Below are 17,039 nucleotides of genomic sequence, written 5' to 3' on the forward strand. Positions count from 1 at the left end.
CACCAGCCATTGCATCTGGGCTCTTTGACCTCAGAGTTCATGTGTTTAATTTTTGTGCCATTTTACCTCATCCACATTTATTTCCTGATGACTTAATGTCCAATGAGCAACAGTAACCCCTCTGTAATCGTTTTCCTCCTACAAGTACTTGGCAGCCATCAATGTTTATAACTTTTCGCTCTTGTCTTGCCCACATTTCATAATTACCTACTTTCCAAATAGAGTTTTTCTACTGGTATCCTCGTGGTTCATGTCCCTGTTTTGTCACAGCTCTCAGCACAGTACCTTTTCCATAGCAGGCATTAAATTAGAAGTTCATTGAATGAATAAGTGAATATCTAGTCATTTCCAAGCAAAGCACTCTCTCTTATGTGTCAATGGGAACCATTTGTTTTGACCTCTGCTTTTTTTTTTTTTTGCTGTACACGGGCCTCTTACTGCTGTGGCCTCTCCCGTTGCGGAGCACAGGCCCTGGACGCACAGGCTCAGCGGCCGTGACTCACGGGCCCAGCCGCTCCGCAGCATGTGGGATCTTCCCGGACCGGGGCACGAACCCGTTATCCCCTGCATCAGCAAGTGGACTCTCAACCACTGCACCACCAGGGAAGCCGTGACCTCTGCATTTTTAACTCCAGTTCTCCTCTTTGAAATTTTCCACTTATGGAAACATTTGAAATCCTCTAATCCATTGTAAAAACCAGTTCTTGCGTCTAGCACTTTACACACACACACACACACACACACTTCTTAATTTTATTTTTTGCAAAAGTAGTGCTGGCAGTTTGCAATGTTTTTTTTTTTTTTTTAACATCTTTATTGGAGTATAATTGCTTTACAATTGTGTGTTAGTTTCTGCTTTATAACAAAGTGAATCAGTTATACATATACATATGTTTTGAAGTCATTCCTGGCTTTGTGCTCCCTAGCGCTATAGGCTGACAATGCAAAGTTCTCTCATCCTTTCCCCGGAGGGAGGCACCCCTACAGCACAGATGTTTTTCCAATTTTTCTTTGGTTTACTAAAACTCAATTTATACCCATGATCTAACTCCATGAATATATAATACCCACTGAGTAGCAGGCATTCAGGAGACTATCAGAAACTCAGGATTCCTTGCAGTTTTGAGTGAGTGACGGATTGAGCAGCCCTAGATATTTCTGAGACTCAGTTTGAAAAGAAATATCTGTGGATTTATGTCACCTAGTGGAGTTCCCAGTGATTAGCTCTTGGGCATTGTTTAAAAACTCTCTCAGGATAAGTGACATTTGTAAATTGATTTGTTCAAACACATATATATTTTGTCATTTGTGTGATGAGTTAGATTGTTTTCTTCTGCTGAAGACTCTTCATTTCCTGAGAGTATCATTCATAGTTGGAAGAAAAAACCAGTGGAGGGCCCATTGATGCATTGCTATTGTTGTTCTAGGATCCTTTGTTCCAAGCTACTATCTGAAAATATTCAACATATGATCGATTCTTAGAAATTTATTTTCCTTTTATTATTTTTCTCCTTGTGGGTACTTGAATGCATATGTATATGAATGAATGTCCCTGAGGTTAAAATTATTGTTAGAAATAGTCTATGACCATATGATCCTGCAATGCCACTCCTGGGCATATGTCCAGAGAAAACTCTAATTCGAAAAGATACATGCACCCCAACGTTCATAGCAGCACTATTTACAACAGCCAAGACACAGAAGCAACCTAGGTGTCCATTGACAGATGAATGGATAAAGAAGATATGATACATATACACAATGGAATACTACTCAGCCATAAAAAAGTATGAAATAATGCCATTTGCAGCAACATGGATGGACCAAGAGATTATCAAATTAAGTGAAGTAAGTCAGACAAAGACAAATACCATATGATATCACTTATATGTGGAAACTTAAAAAATGATATAAATGAACTTATTTACAAAACAGAAATAGACTCACAGACATAGAAAACAAACTTATAGTTACCAAAGGAGACAGTGGGAAGAGGAGGGGGAGATAAATTAGGAGTTTGGAATTAACATACACACTACTATATGTAAAACAGGTAAACAACAAGGACCCACTGCACAGGACAGGGAATTATATTCAATATCTTGTAATAACCTATAATGGAAAAGAATCTGAAAAAGAAATATATATATATATATGTGTGTGTGTGTATGACTGAATCACTTTGTTGTATACCTGAAACTAACACAACATTGTAAGTTAATTACACTTCAGTAAAAAAGGTAAAAAATATATATGCATGTATGATTTTCTACTGCAAAAGGTAGCATATTGTACTCACACCTCTGTACTTTGTTTTTTGCATTTAACAAAGTATCTTGGAAGCTATTTCATACTCCAATACTATCATGGACATTTGATGGCTGCCTACTGGGTGCCCATTCTCTCCTTTCCTGAAGTACTCAGATTTTCATTTACTTGTTCGTTCTCCCCACAAAGCTTCCAGGAAGCACGGCACCCTGGGCTGACTGGCCAAAACTCCTCAATACTTTCCATTCTCTTGACACATATAAGCTTGTACAATCCAGATAAACTTCAGGACTCTTGCTTGGAATCCTGGGGCAGAGGCACTCTCTTCGCCCTTGGAATGGTGCAAGAAACGCTAATTATGGTTGATAAGTCTCCCACCACCATGTAAGAACCAGGCTTGACTTGAAGCTATCATCCTTGACAGAAAAGCAGAGAGATGGGAAGAAACCGAGTCCTTGAGGATTTCTCATTTATGTGACCCAATAAATCTCCTTTATTATTAAAATCAGTTTGCAGTGGATTTTCTATTACTTGCAACATAAAGACTATTAACTGATTCAGGTACTTATAAATCTACCTCATTCTTTTTAATGGCCTTAGTATGAGTACCTCACAATCTACTTAATGAACATTCAGGTGATTCCAGTGCACTAGTACGGACCATACTACAACAAGCAACATGATGTGTATCTTCACACACATGTTCGAGTCTATCAGCAGGATAAATTCTTAGAAGTCGAATTGGAGATTTGGGCATATGTGTATTTTTAATTCAATAGTGTTTTGATTTTTGGAAATACAAAGAGCTAGTGAAGAAGTTGCCTTAGGACAGGGAATGTGGTGAATGGGTGTTCTCCACATATTTTTTTAAATGACTTTTAAAAACCAAGTAGAATATTGTTTTTCCCAGAAAAGGAAAAAAATGCGCTTAGGAGCATTAAACTGTGCATCTTTAAAGTCATCTTAGAACTAGGAATCAGGTCCAGCTGCTCCAGTTTATAAATGAGGAAAGTTCCTGGGAAGTTCGGGGGTTTCCCACCCAGCAGTTCAGAGCAGAGAAAATTAGAATCTTGGTTTCCAGACTTTTCATTTGTGTTCTTCCATAAACAGCGAGCCTGGAAGCAGATTCTGTGCAGAGATGATGGAGGTTGCACCTGTGTACAGAGGTAACACGTCCTGTCCAAGTTTATCCTCATTAGTACTCAGGCTGGAGTTGCAACTGCCCTTCGTTACACAATGAATCAAGCATCTGAATAAATCCTGAAACAATGAATTCTTGTTATGCTCCCTGCAGGGAGGGGTGAGCTCTATTTTAGGGGCAGGAAACTGAAGAATGGAGACTAGTGCTCTGCCAGAGGGTGTGCAAGAACCAGGCCCCCAGCTGGATCTGAATTCGACTTTTTCCGAGGGAGTATCTTACTGAGAAGAGCTGTGCAAAGAACACTGGGCTTTGTGATGTAAATGTAGAGAGAGGGGCCCTGGCCCAGCATTTCTTTTTATTGCACCGAATGTCAGAGGGCTCCTTGGATATGTTCTGGGCAAAGGTCTACCCAGCCTGCCCTGCTACAGGAAAAAACAATGACAAGAATGAAATAGTCAAAGTGGCTATGCAAAGACTTGGAAAAATTAAAATACAGAAACTCATGCCTGGGAGATGGAGGGGTTTTCAAGAGTTTAGTTAAACAAAAGGTCACAGGTGTGTTTATTTATTGTACAAATTAGAAAAATCTCTTAATATCTCTTGTCTCCAAACCCCTCATTTCATATTTTCCTCACTCCAGTGATGCATGCTAGCTCCTTGGTATGGCTCCCACTCTCAAATTTTTTTAATTGATTTTAATTCACTTGTTCTTCTCTTTGCCCCCAAAGAAAATATGATTTTTAAAAGTGGAAAGTGTCATTTAGCATGACACGTTATTTCACAAATGAGAAAAGCTAACTCCAGTGATTCAAGGACTAAGTAGTAAGTCTCTGCGTAGCCTGGTCTAATAGCTAGACTTTTTGATGCCCTGTCTCATAATATCTCTAAATATAGAATCATAGTGTTAACTTTTAAAAGTATACCAAAGAATAGAAGCATCTAACCATATTTACCAATAGTCATTTTTCTAAAACGTAAAATATTATTAGTTCTGCTTTAGTAAGAATTTTTCTTTTTAGAGATTCATGTGGAAGCTTATAGGTATGACATTTCATGATTATAATTTATTTTAAAATACTTCAAGAAAAAGATGAAGCAAAATGCAGAATGTGAATAATTGTTAAATCTAGGGGATGGGAAAAAGGGAGTCCTTGTACTGTTTTCACTACTTTTCTTTATATTTGAAGGCTTTTTATAAAAAGGGAGGAGAAATCACGTTAACACATTAAGTATGTCCTGGAATTCAAAAGATCCATTTTTCTAAAGCAATACATATTCATTGATGAAAATCTAGAAAGCATTGGTCTACAAAGGGAAAACAAGGTAATAACCTGCTCCCAGCCCCATTCACAGAAAACTATTGTCAACATTTTGGGGCTATACCCTTCTAGTCAGTGTTCTGTGTATAAATCTACATACACTTATCTGTACATGTGGATCACACTTTACAGTCCATTTTATAATCACTTTAACTTAACATACAGGAAACATTTTTTTCTTATTATTGAATTATTTCCTGTATCTTTTCAGGGATGCAAATCGATTTGCCATTACTTATTTAACCAATCTCCTATTTTAGGCCGTTGTGAGATTTCCCTCAATACGTAATAATTAGTAGCAAATCTCTGATGAGCATTTCTGAGCCCAAGCTGCACCCATTCATGATTATTTCCTCAGTAGTATTACAGAGTCTTTCTTACATGCCAGGCACTGTAGTCAATAAGGCTTTACATTCAATGTCTCATTTGATCTCCTACTGATGAGGTATATATTTTTACTACCCTCATTTTATAGATAAAACTTGTAGGCTGAGAGGTAAGTACATAGACCTAAACTTGTATCTAGTAGTCGCCAAAGCTTATGCTCAAGACACCAAGCTCCCCTGCGTATGTGTCCTGGAAGTGGAATTGCTACGGACCTCAGAGATTTTGAAAACGCATCATCATATTGCCTTACAGAAAGGTTGCAGCACACATCTTGCCATGCTACTGATTTAAAAAGAAAAAAGGGGCCTCAAACAGGGACCCCAGGAACAGCTGTTCCCTGAGCTACATCTACCCCTACCAGCCCACTTGCAGGATCTTGGTTCCCAGGCTGGAGGTTGGGCCCGAGCTCCTGTGGTGGGAGTGCCGAGTCCAAGCTGCAGGACTAACAGAGAACCCCAGGCACCAGGGAATATTAATCAGAGTGAGACTTACCAGAGGGCCTCATCTTGGCACCAAGACCTGGCTCTACCCAACTGCCTGCAAGCTCCAGTGCTGGACATCTCAGGCCAAACAACCAGTAAGACAGGAATACAGCCCCACCCATCAAAACAATGAAAAAAATGAAAAGACAAAAAATTATGTTACAGACGAAGGAACAAAGTAAAAACCTACAAGACCAAATAAATGAAGATGAAATAGGCAAACTACCTGAAAAAGAATTCAGAGTAAAGAGAGTAAAGATGATCCAAAATCTTGGAAACAGAATGGAGAAAATACAAGAAATGTTTAACAAGGACCTAGAAGAACAAAAGAGCAAACAAACAGTGATGAACAGCACAATAAATGAAATTAAAAATTCTCTAGAAGGAATCAATAGCAGAATAACTGAGGCAGAAAAACGGATACATGAGCTGGAAGATAGAATGGTGGAATTAACTGCCGGGGAGCAGAATAAAGAAAAAAGAATGAAAAGAATTGAGGACAGTCTCAGAGACCTCTGGGACAACATAAACTCATGAACATTTGAATTATAAGGGTCCCAGAAGAAGAAGAGGAAAAGAAAGGGTCCGAGAAAATATTTGCAGAGATTATAGTCGAAAACTTCCCTAACATGAGAAAGGAAATAGTCAATCAAGTTCAGGAAGTGCAGAGAGTCCCACACAGGATAAACCCAAAGAGAAACACACCAAGACACATTAATCAAACTATCAAAAATTAAATACAAAGAAAAAATATTAAAAGCAGGAAGGGAAAAGCAACAAATAACATACAAGGGAATCCCCATAAGGTTAACAGCTGATCTTTCAGCAGAAACTCTGCAAGCCAGAAGGGAGTGGCAGGACATATTTAAAGTGATGAAAGGGAAAAACCTAAAACCAAGATTGTCCTACCCAGCAAGGATCTCATTCAGATTCAGCAGAGAAATCAAAATCTTTACAGACAAGTAAAAGCTACAAAAATTCAGCACCACCAAACCAGCTTTACAACAAATGCTAAAGGAACTTCTCTAAGCAGGAAACACAGAGAGGAAAAAGACCCACCAAAACAAACCCAAATCAATTAAGAAAATGGTAATAGGAACATACATATTGACTGGCTGAATGGATACATAAACAAGACTCTTATATATGCTGTCTACAAGAAACTCACTTCAGACCTAGCGACACATACAGGCTGAAAGTGAGGGGATGGAAAAAGGATATTCCAAATGGAAATCAAAAGAAAGCTGAAGTAGCAATACTCATATCAGATAAAATAGACTTTAAAATAAAAACTGTTATAAGAGATAAGGAAGGACACTAGATAATGATCAAGGGATCAATCCAAGAAGAAAACATAACAATTATAAATATTTATGCACCCAACATAGGAGCACCTCAGTACATAAGGCAAATGCTAACAGCCATAAAAGGAGAAATTGACAGTAACACAATAATAGTGGGGGACTTAACACACCACTTACACCAATAGACATATCATTCAGACAGAAAATAAATAAGGAAACATAAGCTTTAAATGGCACAATAGACCACATAGACTTAATTGATATTTGTAGGACATTCCATCCAGAAACAACAGAATACACTTTCTTCTCAAGTACACACGGAACATTCTCCAGAATAGATCACATCTTGGGTCACAAAACAAGCCTCGGAAAATTTAAGAAAATTGAAATCGTATCAAGCATCTATTCTGACAACAATGCTATGAGATTAGAAATCAATTACAGGAAAAAAAAAACTGTAAAAAACACAAATACATGGAAGATAAACAGTGTGCTGCTAAATAACCAAGAAAACACTGAAGAAATCAAGGAAGAAGTTAAAATATACCTAGAAACAAATGACAATGAAAACATGATGATCCCAAACCTATGGGACGCAGCAAAAGCAGTTCTTATAAGGAAGTTCATAGCAATTCAAGCTCACTTCAAGAAACAAGAAAAATCTCAAATAAAGAACCTAACCTTACACCTAAAGCAACTAGAAAAAGAAGAACAAAGAAAACCCACTAAAAGTTAGGAGAAAGAAATTAATGTTAGGAGAAGGAAAGAAATCATAAAGATCAGAGCAGAAATAAATGAAATAGAAACAAAGAAAACAATAGCAAAGATCAATAAAACTAAAAGTTGGTTCTTTGGAAGTTAAACAAAATTTATAAACTTTTAGCCAGACTCATCAAGAAAAAAAAGGAGAGGACTCAAATCAATAAAATTAGAAATGAAAAAGGAGAGATTACAACTGACACCGCAGAAATACAAAAGATCATAAGAGATTACTACAAGCAACTCTATGCCAATTAAATGGACAACCTGGAAGAAATGGACAAATTCTTGGAAAGGTACAACTTTCCAAGATTGAACCAGGAAGAATTAGAAAATATAAACAGAACAATCACAGGCAGTGAAATTGAAACTGTAATTAAAAATCTTCCAACAAACAAAAGTCCAGAACCAGATGGCATCACAGGTGAAATCTATCAAACACTTAGAGAAGAGTTAACACTTATCCTTTTCAAACTCTTCCAAAAAATTGTGGAGGGAGGAACACTCCCAAACTCGTTCTATGAGGCCACCATCACCCTGATACCAAAACAAGACAAAGATATCACAAAAAAAGAAAATTATAGACCAATATCACTTGTGAACATAGATGCAAAAGTCCTAAACAAAATACTAGCAAACAGAATCCACCAACCCATTAAAAAGATCATACACCACGATCAAGTGGGATTTATCCCAGGGATGCAAGTGTTCTTCAATATATGCAAAACAATCAATGTGATACACCATATTAACAAATTAAAGAGTAAAAAGCATGTGATCATCTCAATAGATGAAGAAAAAGCTTTTGACAAAATTCAACACTGATTTATGATAAAAACTCTCCAGAAAGTGGGCATAGAGGGAACATACCTCAACATAATAAAAGCCATATACAACAAACCCACAGCAAACATCATTCTCAATGGTGAAACTATTTCCTCTAAGATCAGGAACAAGACAAAGATGTCCACTATCACCACTATTATTCAACATAGTTTTGGAAGTCCTAGCCACAGCAATTAGAGAAGAAAAAGAAATAAAAGGAATACAAAATGGAAAAGAAGAAGTAAAACTGTCAATGTTTGCCAATGACATAATACTATACATAGAAAATCCTAAAGATGCCACCAGAAAACTACTAGAACTAGTCAATGAATTTGGTAAAGTGGCAGGATACAAAATTAATGCACAGAAATCTCTTGCATTCCTATACACTAAAAACAAAAGATCAGAAACAGAAATTAAGGAAACAATCCCATTTACCATTGCAACAAAAATAATAAAATACCTAGGAATTAACCTACCTAAGGAGACAAAAGACCTGTACTCAAAAAACTATAAAACACTGATGAAAGAAATCAAAGATAACATAAATAGATGGAGAGATATACCATGATCCTGGATTGGAAGAATCAATATTGTGAAAATGACTATACTACCCAAAGCAATCTACAGGTTCATTGCAATCCCTATCAAAATACCAGTGGCATTTTTCACAGAACTGGAAAAATAAATCTCACAATTTGTATGGAAACACAAAAGACCCCGAATAGGCAAAGCAATCTTAAGAAAGAAAAACAGAGTTGGAGGAATCATGCTCCCTGACTTCAGACTATACTACAAAGCTACAGTAATCAAGACAGTATAGTACTGGCACAAAAACAGAAATATAGCTCAATGGAACAGGATAGAAAGCCCAGAGATAAACCCACGCAAATATGATCACCTTATCTTTGACAAAGGAGGCAAGAATACACAATGGAGAAAAGACAGCCTCTTCAATAAGTGGTGCTGAGAAAACTGGACAGATACATGTAAAAGAATGAAATTAGAACACACCCTAACACCACACACAAAAATAAACTCAAAATGGATTAAAGACCTAAATGTAAAACCAGACACTATAAAACTCTTAGAGGAAAACATAGACAGAACACCCTATGACATAAATCACAGCAAGACCCTTTTTGGCCCACATCCTAGAGTAAGGGAAATAAAACAAAAATAAACAAATGGGACCTAATGAAACTTAAAAGTTTTTGCACAGCAAAGGAAACCATAAACAAGATGAAAAGACAACCCTCAGAATGGGAGAAACTATTTGCAGACGAAGCAACTGACAAAAGATTAATCTCCAAAATATACAAGCAGCTCATGCAGTTCAATATCACAAAAACAAACAACCCAATAGAAAAATGGACAGAAGACCTAAATAGGCATGTCTCCAAAGAAAACATACAGATGGCCTACAAATACATGAAAAGGTGCTCAACATCACTAATCATTAGAGAAATGCAAATCAAAACCTCAATGAGATATCACCTCACACCAGTCAGAATGGCCATCATCAAAAAAATCTAGAGACAATAAATGCTGCAGAGGGTGTGGAGAAAAGGGAACCCTCTTGCACTGTTGGTGGGAATGTAAATTGATACAGCCACTATGGAGAACAGTATGGAGGTTTCTTAGAAAACTAAAAATAGAACTACCATATGACCCAGCAATCCCACTACTGGGTATATACCCTGAGAAAACCATAATTCAAAAAGATATACATGTACCACAATGTTCATTGCAGCACTATTTACAATAGCCAAGACATGGAAGCAACCTAAATGTCCATCAACAGATGAATGGATAAAGAAGATGTGGCACATATATACAATGGAATATCACTCAGCCATAAAAAGGAACAAAACTGAGTTATCTGTAGTGAGGTGGATGGACCTAGAGTCTGTCATACAGAGTGAAGTAAGTCAGAAAGAGAAAAACAAATAACGTATGCTAACGCATATATATGGAATTTAAAACAGCAGTACTGGTGAACCTAGTGTCAAGGCAGGAATAAAGACGCAGACGTAGAAAATGGACTTGAGGGCACAGGGTGGGGGAAAGGGAAAGTGGGATGAAGTAAGAGAGTAACACTGACAAATATGCACTACCAAATGTAAAATGGGTGGCTAGTGGGAAGCTGCTTCATAGCACAGGGAGATCAGCTCCGTGCTTGTTGATGACCTAGAGGGGTGGAATAGGGAGGGTGATATGGGGATATATGTATATGTATAGCTGATTCACTTTGTTATACAGCAGAAACTAACACAACATTGTAAAGCATTTATACTCCAATAAAGGTGTGGAAAAATTTTTTTAATTTTAAAAAATGAAAAAGAAAAAAGGGGGTGCAGGATTGACTTAATTTTGAATTCTCATTGTTTATGCAAACAGTTGAATTTTTTTTTTAAAGAAAAAGACTTTAAGACTATAGGTAGAGCTTTCTCCCCTTCACCTCCAAGTCCTCTTTTACCTCTCTTGGATTTAAAAAACCAGCTAAGTGGTGTTCCTTGGCTCAAATGTACATGTCAGTAGCCCTGGTTTTTCTCTGTGTCTGACTGATAAATGTCATTGAAATGGGATAATGGTAGGGACTGCTAGAGACTGATTAAATTTTGTATTTTTCTCTTTTTCCTGGGCACACAGCTACACTACATTTTCTAGGCTTCCTTACAAGAGGGTGTGGCCATTTAACTGAATTACAGCCAATGGAATGTGAGTTGACGTGGCCCATAGAAACATCCTGTATACACTACTCCATCTCTTTCTTCCTTCTAAATGATGCAATAGGGAGAAGCTCTGGGGACACCATGGAAACCATGTCTTGAAGAAGGCACGACAGCTTCCAGCGGAGGTCCCTTGCTGAAATCACGGCACAGAACGTCGGACTGTTACATGAGCAAGGAATAAATGTATGTTGTGTTGGGCCATTGAAATTTTGAAGTTAGTTTTTTACAGCAGCTAACATCTTAATCAATACAAAGATTTTTCTTTATATATTTTGAAGACCATTGGCATCTCTGCTGGATTCTTTCCCATTTGTCAAGGAAATCTGATGCCCTTGCCCTGACGTGCCCTTAAATCAATGTTGTATAAGTCTAACATTTGCTCTGAGAGAAGCTATTTTCTTTGGGAGGAAGAAAATAACAGTCTAGTCTATCTCTACTTTTTTTCAAGAAATGTATTCCTTTCTTTTGCACTTCAGGAGCAGAAAAGTAAGTTAATCATTCTCATTAGTTTTTTGCACACTACCAGAATTGGTCTCTGAGGGATCCCTCATTTGTTATAATTATATTTTTCCTTCATTCCTGATACTCCCATTTCTTCTCCTCTTGTAGATATATATTCTAAGGTGTTTGATATATGCACATGGATTTGTATATATTCTTATTGCATTGGTTTGTTGTGTGTCTGTGTTTTTAATTTACTCGTATGAAATTGTGGCATAGATCTCATTTCGTCCCATTTTCACACGCACAAAAAACTGTTTTCATAATTTATCCATATTGTGTATTTATCTCTAACTTATTAATTCTACCTGTTGCATAGAATTCCACCCCATCTCCTCCTAGAGATGGGCTTCTAGTTTGCCTTCCACTCACCACCACTACAAATGATTCACAGGTGAATGGCATGTGCCCCTGTAAGCCTCTGTGTGAGAATTTCTCTGGCAGATACATGGGATTGCTGGGTCATGAGACATAGTCCTGTGAGGTTGCTTTCCAGAATGGCTCATCAATTTACAATCTCAGTGCATGAGAGTTCTCATGGCTTTACGGCATCATCCCCAATTGCCATTATTCTCCTTCCCTACATTTTTCTATTCTGATAAGTGCAGAATAAAATTTCATCTTCATTTCAATTCACATATGTCTGATTAATAACAAGTGGACGCATCTCTTAAGTAATGTCTTAGCCATTCAAATTCCCCTTCTGTGAATGACCTGTGATTCTAAGGCAAAACAGCAGAATCCATATGGGAAATCCTGTAGGAAATAAAAATATATCCTAACTGTTTTTGGTGTCCAACTTAAACTTCTGTTTAGATAATGTTACAGGCTGTCTACAACCTGAGAGATTCATTTATTCATCCCAGAAATACGTGTAGGGCACTGTCACATGTGCAAGAGATATAGAGGGATGTAAAAGTTACTTGGCAACTGGCTTCTTGGTATCTGTAAAATCATGGAAGAAATAGATCGGTGTTTTCTGGTTTTACTTTCTGCAGGAGGAGACATCAAGGTGTGAGCTACTTATACCTTGATAAATCATAAGATTCCTCTTCCATCTTTCCTTTTCTCAATTGAATTTGCAGTGTCCCTGGTAAATCTGAACTACAGATTGCTGGTGTAAGTCAAGGAATGCCACCAACAAAAGGAAAAACATGATGTTTCCAATGCTTGTCAATTCCAAAGCTCAGTGAGGCATCTTTTCTTAAAAAGAAAACCTTAAGTACAAAAATGTTTTGCCAGTATATACCCTCCTTAGAAAAAAAGAGCTATAATCGAATCCACCACCACCCCTCTCTCAAAACTTGAGGGAATGAGGTTTAGAGGGATGTGAAAAATCCTCAGTGTAGAGCCTTCTGGACATCTTCCCAATACACCACCCTGGTTCCATTTTTTAATGTTGTTTTCATTTGAAACTAGATTCATGCAGCTTGCCTGTGAAAAAAGAGTTATTGTCTGGAAAGGGAGAGAAGGATTAAATAAAAAGTTCTGCTAGGATGTAGCCATCATTATCTAATGCTTCATGGGCAGCCCAGTTTCAGGGAATACTGACTTTCAAGGGCTGGCACTCTCGGGGACAGCTGGCACTCAGCTGGTCATGGTGCTGGCCTCATATTGCCTCTGTGTCTCCCATAAACTCAACTGACACTATGTAGGCTTTATTTTTTTTTTTTAACATGCGGCACAGGAAATTTTTCCTCAATGCGTGTAAGAGCTGTTTGATTCCCCAAAGAAAAAGATTTGGCGAGTCAGTTAAGAGGAAAGTAGAAGCACTGAACACATGAGCACATTTTAACAATGTCCAAGTGTAACTTTTATTGCCAACAGTAGACATGCACTGGAATTTGAAATGCAGCCCAAATGCTAAATGCAGTTGTTTTTATCTGTGAGGAGAATGTTTGTGGTTTCATTCTGAGATGAGTCACTTTGTTCTGATTTATCCAGTTAGTAAATGTATCTGATTTGTTTTCATTAGGGAGTTCAAAGTTTATTTGGGGATTTTTGTTTTTGTTTTTGTTCCAGTGAAGAAAACAATTGGGTTTGGTAATAATAGGAGGAAATGAAATTTTATCAAAATGCTCAATAAAGATGAGGCCAAGATGTCACCTGCCTTGTACAATGAAGGGGGTTTGGAGTCTTGGCATTAAGAGGGAAACTTGGGATTTCAGAAGCCCAGACTTTTGCTGTCAGTATCTGACAGCATCTTTAGGCCGTCCTGCACTGCCAAATCAGAAAACTAAGCCTTTTGTGCCCTGTGGTCTCAATTCTGTTAAATCTACTAAATGATTTCATGATGGCGTCTAGGTGACATTTATAATTTACTAAAAAATTGAAGTTTCTCTCAGTCTACTCTGCAGGACTAGATGGCTTGGTCCAATTAATCAGTTAACTCATCAATCTGCTCGGAAGTCTTTCCTGAATGTCTACTACCTGTGGGTGCTTTGTGGGTCATGTGATGCCGTGACCTTGCTAGCTTGCAGACATGATGACCATAGAATTCAGCCACAGTTATATTAATTGTGGTCAGCTGGATTCATATGCCTTTAGTACCAAATAAATGATGGCCAATAGGATGAATTTCTCTCTCCATTAACTTGTTTTTCTTTTTATTCCTTAACCTAACGCAATAGTTCAAGATATTACAGAATTTTAAACATATGTATTTTTAAGACCAAAACCACCTGTTAATTTGACAAATTTTGTCATATGAATAATTTCATCATATAATAAATAGATTATATCATATAGATATATAATATAGGGTTTATCACGTAATAAATATTCTTACTAAGGGAGAAACAAGTGCTGAGCTATCCACGAAACGGGTCAACATATTTTGAAAATATGAAGTGATCAAGGGCCATTCAGAGTTTTCATTTAAATCTGCTGTGTTGGAGGGATATGAGAGCCAAGCTAACTTTAACTGTTAAGACTGTAAACAATTACTCAAGTAGAAAAAAAAGGCAAACAAAACTCCTTGGAAACATTTTTTTTCCATTGTTTTCTTCCCCCCATCGTTGTTTTCCAGGTTACCCCAGGGTTACCAACGCTTCCTGAAAAATACTTTGTCTTAAATTTAGTGGAGTGGATTGTCATTGTAGTGGCTTTTTGTCCGTGAAGAATTTATCAGATTCACTCGCTGGCCTCCATCACTTGGCAGGATAGAAAAGCCCATTTCAGTATCTCCAGGCATACCTAATGTTGAGAAAGGTAAGCTTGTGTAGCAAACGTGAAAGAGTCCCTCTACATGCCCTATGGCTTTACTCAACCATGTTTCCTCTTTTATCATTTGTTGGAAAAACCCTTTACTATCTCTTCTTAGTTCCTTGTCCTTTGTTAGCTACAAAGGACAGATTTTCTTTTGTAAATCCTTAGTAATTAAATGAGCACTTCAGTGGCTGTCACTCTCAATGGCCTGTTTCCTAGGCTTTTGCCTTTGACAGTCATATTTTGCAAAGGCCCCTGAGATGACTCGGCATCTTCCCCTACTTAACACTAAACCAATTGAAGCCCGTGCTCACTGCATGAAGGAGGAAAAGATTCATTAAGGGCACTTCATTAAGGAGCTGGAATGGGCCGCTCTAAATGCGCCTGAACCGACGGCAATCCAGAGGAGCTGTCTATTAGGAGAGCCACAAAGACAGTTTCGGAAACTGAACTCCAGCTCCAGTGCGGCGGATTAGGGAGAGTGATGGGATTAGTGTTTAATGACTTGGGGCAGGAGACAAAGGGAATTTTGACAAAGAGGCTTAGATATGGAAGAATTAACACTCTCTGTTCCAACCAGGCCTCCGAAGACTTCCAGCATTCTTTTCAGACTCAAAAGCAAAGGGAAGGAAAAAAAAAAAAAAGATGAGCAAAGCTTTAATACTGTCCTAACTTTTTTTTTTTTATTGCAACAACAATACAGAGGAAATAAAAGAACACTCTGCACTCTCTTGCACTCCAAACCTCTTTTAAAAATAAGCATCCACAGTTGTATAATTAGCCCCAAGGTGAGTCTGCCCAGGGTCTCGAGCATGTGCCAGATGCCTCTCTTGCTAGGGCAGGTCCCAGACCAACGCAGACATGGAAGCAAAACCCAGGGTAGCAGACCCCCAGCTAAGTGGCTTTAAAAGTGCTTGCCTCTCCGTGGCTGTTTATGTTACAGGTGCAACCGAAGGGGCAAAGAGAAACGGCTTCATTGTAAAACCTCCTCCTGGCCCCATCTGGCTCAGACTCAAACAATTCCAGTGTCTATGGCCTGAGAAGTGCTTCATGAAACGAGGTGATTATCCTGCCTACGTGAGGGGATAACTTTGGAAATGTGCTTTTAAAGGGTGCAAGTGCTCTTGAAAAAGAATCAAGTCAACTTGGAGCAGGGCAGGCAATGTTGGAGCTTATCTATAGCATTTCCCCAGGCTTGGACAAGAGCACAATGTCATTATCTAAACACGAAGCCAAATTTAAGTGGCTGACCCGGGAGTGGAGTCGTATTCCCAAGGTTGTTAAGTAAATAGACTCCAAGCACCAAATGCCTTCCAGCAGTAAGTGTGTGATTATGCCCCGCTGCTGAGAATGGCAAAATGCAGGTGCAAATGTTACTGTAGGCAAAGGTACAATCTAAATAGTGCCGTAAATGATCTCGCGCTGTAAACCAATTCAACGTGTCCTTCTTTTTAACCCAACCAAATCACTTGCAGAAAAGCTGGGTATTCATTTCATGTATTAGCCCGTATGAAATGGTCCTGAAGCAGCTCTAGACACCAAGGTATTATTTAACCCGTGTGGTTTAGTGGGACAATGGCAACCCCCTGCCGTAATCCATTCAGAGGTAATGCTGGCAGTCAGTGTGAAACTAAATACATTACAGGGAAAGAGCTTAATGCGTTTTATAGGCAGTTGTTCATCCACATCAAACTTTAGTTTTTAAAATCCGAACACTTGATCCCACGGCAGGAATGGTGCCTCAAGTCAGAGATTGTCACAAGGCACTACCAGGAGGGAGAAAAGGGGCCAGACTTGAGCGATGCTACAATTGCCTGAAATGAACCATTTCCAATCATCTTAGTTCTACTGGGTCACTCAGATGCCAAAGGCCCAGGTAGCACTTGATCCAGTTGCTACAGGGCTCGGACCTACCTCTATTGCCCCTTACTTTTCTGCTAAGGTTTTTGCTTGAGGGATCGATGTTTTCCCAGTGCAGTGGAACTCCCGTTGCTGATAGCTAAATTGAAGTAGGATATAATGGGTTTCCCTCACCACATTCCCAGTTCCTCTTGACCCCAGCATGGTCTAGCAGTCTGTTCTTTGTTAAATTGAAAATGTGTAGAAATTCT

The 17,039-nt window shown here is 38.3% G+C and overlaps 1 long non-coding RNA gene across 1 annotated transcript in view; it reads left to right on the forward strand.

Annotated features, from left to right (window-relative positions):
- The first annotated feature begins 11,249 nt into the window (after positions 1-11,249).
- LOC137205642 (uncharacterized) overlaps positions 11,250-17,039 on the forward strand; it is a 63,857-nt gene continuing 58,067 nt past the window's right edge. The window contains exon 1 of the long non-coding RNA XR_010934231.1: positions 11,250-11,403. This is a non-coding gene — a long non-coding RNA (uncharacterized lncRNA). The remainder of the gene's footprint in view (positions 11,404-17,039) is intronic.

This window comes from Pseudorca crassidens, chromosome 14 (genome assembly GCF_039906515.1).
Source record: "Pseudorca crassidens isolate mPseCra1 chromosome 14, mPseCra1.hap1, whole genome shotgun sequence".
Lineage (NCBI taxonomy): Eukaryota > Metazoa > Chordata > Mammalia > Artiodactyla > Delphinidae > Pseudorca > Pseudorca crassidens.